Consider the following 5,377-nt stretch of genomic DNA (forward strand, 5'->3'; position numbering starts at 1 on the left):
TTTCCGACCAAACCTTACCACCTGCTAAATCATTACCGAGAAGGACGTCCGCGTCAGTTCTCGGGAATTCTGATCGCACCCCTATTTCAACTGGTCCAGATACCAGCTCACAATCCATCATGACCTTAAGTAAGGGCACCATTTCTGTCCCTTATTCCCTTCACAGCTACCATTCTCGTCTTGCGACCAAACTCTAGTACCTTACTGCTGATTAACGACAGCTCAGCCCCCGTGTCTCTCCAGATCTGTACAGGAACTGGTGTGTCACCCTCCCTCACAGACACGGTTCCGTGTGACAGACAAGTCTCAGACCCTTCTCGTACTCTGTCTACCCAGGGCTCTCTTGTCGATTTAGTGATTACCACGGCACATCTGATAGGGACCGCTGCTTTCCCTTTTCCTGTCTCTTTCCTCGGAGCAAAGCACCGAGATGTCACATGCCCCCCCTTCCACAATTAAAACAGGTCAAGCCCGGAAATCTCTGGCCGTCTGGTCTTTCCCCCTCAACCTTACCACTAGCTCCCAGCGGGACCTCTGCCTCAGCCGGCGGACTTTCTCGATCATTCCCACAGTCTCTCTGGGCACTTTATTTCGAGGAAAACTTTGTCTTGTGGGTTAGGGCATATTCATCTGCGAACCTAGCAAATTACGAAATGGACTTATGCGGCTTCTCATTCAAATACGTCCGGATATCCTCCGAAACACAACCTTTAAATTTCTCAATCAGAATTAATTCCCTGAGATGCCCATAATCCTGTTCCACTCTCTCTGCAGTGCACCACCGGTCCCAGAGCACCCCCTTCTCATAGGCAAACTCGGTATACGTCTGATTCCACCCTTTCTTTAAATTTCTAAACTTTTGTCTATACGCCTCAGGTAGTAGCTCAGGTAGAGAATGGCCACCTTTACTTTGTCATAACTCTCCTACTCTCCCTCCTCCATGGCCAACACCATATATGCCCGCTGTGCCTTCCCCTTTAACACACTTTGCAACAGCGCCACCCACTGACCTCTTGGCCACTTCTGATTCACTGCCACTTTTTCAAAAAGCAAGAAATAACTATCAACATCCATCTCCTCGAACCTCAACTCTCAACTAATATTGAACCACTCCTCTCGGTCTGACCCCGGAACTCATGGCTCCTGCAGTAACTTCTCCATCTCCAAGTCATGTTTCCTCTGTTTCTCTTTCTCAGCTGCTTCCAGCTGTTTTAACCTCATTTCATGCTCTCGTTTCACCTCTAACTCCTTCAGCTGGAGCACATACTCCCTCTCTTTCTATCTCTTGGTTCTTTCCCTCTCTTTCTCTCTCTTGGTTGCCTCCAGCTGCTTTAACTTAATTGTATGTTCCAACTTTAATTTCTCCATCTCTAACTGAGCCGTCCCATTAGCGGGTACCTTTTCAGGGATATTCTCCAATACCGCAGCGACAAACACATTCTTCCCGATATAATATTGAGTTATTACCCTTCACACCTCCCACTTTTTCATTGACAACCTCACCTCTGCGAGGTTTAACCCCTTCGCCAAATTTATCAAGTCTGATTTGGAGGCTGCCTCCAGCACCTCCAGAGTCGGGTTTTCTATAAATTCACCCACATCCATCTTTGCTGGTTTCCCGTCTGGCTACCCGCGTAACCAGATCCAAGTTTGGACTTACAAGCCCGATTCACTGGCCTCCCAATTTGGTGTCAAATCTCAAGACGAGAACCCCAATTTTTGTTACGAACCCCATAACTGGGTCACTTACCAGCAAAGATAGAGAGGTCCGTTGAAGTCTGATAGTACTATTTTTAAAAGTACTTATTGATAAAGGGGCACAAAAATAAGATTAATGCAAACATACAGATAATATACATCGTCGATACTAAATCTAAAGTGCGGGTATAATAATAACCAATAAGAAATAGCTCTATTGTTGTCTAGGGGATAATGTATTGTCCGATGGAAATATAACAGTCACTGTTAGTTCGTTCAAGCTGCAGCATTTTTGGGTTTAAGAGCGAGGCAGTTTAAACTTGAAAAGGTCTTTTAGGATATCAATCCATTGAGTCAGGGGAGTGGGTTTCCTCGTTGTTAGCTAAAAGCCATTTTCCGTGGTTCCAGCAACGGAACTGAACGCACGTGGTCTCCTTCAGATGCCTTCCTGCTGTTACGTGGTCGCTTAAAGTTTCTTCTGGTGCGTCTGAGGAGCTGTTCCTACAGACCCTCTTTTACCCTGACTCACAGGGTCGTTAGTGTCAATCAGGTTGGGGGTGTGCAATCTCTCCCTCAACCAGCCCACTTTGCCTGAGGGTGTTCACGTAGCAGTCTTTAATCCACAACTTCGCCTTCCTGAGACAATGGCCATGTCCCGTACCTTTACATCGCCAGGGAAACGAGACATTCTGCACTTCTCTTCTCTCATTTCCTGGGCTCCTTGACCGAGCCCAACAGTGATCTTGTAATCCTCACAAAGGAGGGGGCTACGGACGTAACATGTGATAGAGTTCAAAGGGTGCGCAGAACTGACAGAATGTTCAAGAAGCATGTATGGTTAAGACGTGGTTGCTGTTTGCTGTTAAATAAAAGTTCTATTTATTTTCTTCCAGAATATGGTTTGTTCTTTGTAACCCATGGTATGTATCAGGAACACAACATGGTGTCAGAAGTAGATCTGGAAGAATAAATTGTTTCAATAGCATGGGCGAAGCGAAGATAGTAAAAAAAAATGTGCGAACCTTTTCGTTGTTTGATAACAGCTTAAAGAATGGAAGTTTTGCAACCCCCATCGATGCTTCAGCTGACTGGAAATGTAGCTGAAAATTGAAAAAGATTTAAACAGACTTTTGATATTTATTTATCGGCAATCAGAGCAGATAATAAAACAGAGAAAACAAAAGCTGCAATTCTACTCCATGTGACTGAGGATGACACAATTGAAGTATATAACCATTTTACTTTTAAGAATGGATATAATTTGAATCTAAAAGCGATAATCCACGAATTTGTTTTGTATACTGAAGCACAAAGAGACGTTAGAACGGTACAAATTCTTCACATGCAAGCAGAAAGCTGGTGAAACAATTGATCAATTTGTTACAGAATTGAGAAACCACAATAAAACATGCGAGTTTGCAGAGCTGGCGGAATCTCTCATTAAAGACAAAATTGTTTGCAGCATTCTTGGATAATGCTCTGAGAGAAAGACACGAGAGAACCAGACGTAAATTTGGAAAAAGCTTTGATTCTTTGCAAAGCTTCTGAAACCGTAAAGTCGCAGGCTAAAGAGCTTTTTATTGAGAGCAGCATAGATGCTGGAAACCACTAACATATTAGAAAAAGCAATAAAACGGCAACAAAACTGACCGAGAGCAAGATGTCGTTTGAAAGAAAAATAACTTTGTGATTGCTGTGGGTGGGAGCACTGACCTCAGCAGTGTCCAGCATATCGGAAAATGTGCTACAACTGCAGTAGGAGTAATGATTTTTCACGCTTTTGCAGAAGTAGAAAGAATATAAAACAAGTGAAAAATCAATGGGACGAGAAGATTGCTTCAATGCAAGCGATAATGAAAGAGACACTGAGAGAAGATGAGATTCAGTTTCATCACCGTCTAGACTAGAGCAAGAACGCACACAGTGGGCACAGTATAAGGAAGCAGTGGAAAGTGAGTTGACTGATCTAAGGAGACGTTTGTCTGAAGGACAAGGGAATGAAATGAGGATACAAGATAAGATGAACACATGGACACAGAAAGCGATCATGTACTTGAAGAAGTACAACCGAGATCATACATGGTCCAAACAGAGGAAGGAGCAGTGTTGAGAAGAAATCGCAAAGACCTCAAGAAAGAGCCAGCTTGTAAGTTTCAGTTAACTGATGCAGACCAGACAAAACTTGAAAATAACAATGAAACACAAGAACTGTATGAATCACATAGGTCTATTTGTGTTCATAAATCCCCAGAGAGATTGATAGAGATATGTTAAATTATGCATTTGTTTTGATTAGTATTGCTAATTGTTCTTTTTAAGGAATGGAAGATGCTGCGATATCATGTGTCACATGATAGAGTTCGGAGCGTGCACAGAACTGACAGAATGTTCGAGGAGCTTGTAGGTTAAGACGTGGTTGCTATTTGCTGTTAAGTAAAAGTTCTAGTTATGTTCTTCCAGAATATGGTTTGTTCTGAGTAACCCACAGTCCGTATCAAGAACACAACAATTCTCATTGACCATACCGCAATGGGAATCCTACCAGGAGCTAAGTCAAGATGTCATTTCTGTCAGGATGTCATCACTCCATTGTGATGAGGAAGAGTACTGTGTATATTGGGCGGGACTTGCTTCAGTCAGCGATACTCCAGAGATTTTACCAGCCGCTTGGACTAAGTTCTGTTCATGTTCTGCCTCAAGGCTTTCTGGGTCTCCCCTCTGGGGAAATAATGGGCAGTTGTGCTTGGGTGTTTCCAAGTTGACAAATGGGCCAGGGCTCTGAGTGGAGATGAAGTAGAGTCTGGAACTTAACTGGGAACCTGCTCAGTTACAGACTGAGCGAGTAAAGTTGAGTGGGGGAATTTCTTTTTTAGTATTTGTAACTTTTGGTTTTCATTGAATCTTTGGTGCTTATTTGTATTTATGTCACTGAAAATTTCTTTAAAGAAGCAATTTTTTTTTAGTTAGTATGTGGGTTATTCAATTTGGGATAATTTAATTAGCACAGAATTTTCAATGTCTTGCTTTGTAGTTGTTGTCTTTGGGGATTATTGCTTCGTCTGGACACCGGGACATACTCCAGGGTGTATTTTTGAGGTGTATGCCAACCCGTATTTGCCCTGTCATTGTGGCTGCTTGTCTGATGAAATTCAAACTGAGTTCTTCTGTGTGTTGTGAGTGATTGCAGTTCTTTAAGATTTTGCAGAGCTTTCCTGAGTTCTTGTTAGTTTTGCTGGTTAATTTCTGTAATAAATCTTTTGTTTTGTTTGAGTTGCTGGGGAGTCTGTGATTCCTGCAATTGAGTTTTCTATTGACTCTCCCAGAATTCCTGCAAGAAAATCAATCCTTGGACTGCACAATATATGGTGACATACAGTATATGTACTTTCTGATTGATTAGTCCTCATCCAATCAGGTTTACGTTCTCCCACTTTGCTTAAAATCAAATACAAATGTAAGCAAGTTGGAGAATGGAAATCTGATTGGACGAGGATTAACCAATCAGGATGGACGGAATACGATTAAATACCACCAGACTAGACATGCTCCGGCATCATCCCTGATGAAGATGGAAGTTTATCGTCAAAATGTTCATTATAAATGAATCCTGTACCTGGCTGGAAGCCCAAGAAGAGTTTATTCATCACATATGCTGGGAAAACACTACATCATTTTTCAT

The sequence above is a fragment of the Hypanus sabinus genome, chromosome 25 (assembly GCF_030144855.1).
Source record: "Hypanus sabinus isolate sHypSab1 chromosome 25, sHypSab1.hap1, whole genome shotgun sequence".
Lineage (NCBI taxonomy): Eukaryota > Metazoa > Chordata > Chondrichthyes > Myliobatiformes > Dasyatidae > Hypanus > Hypanus sabinus.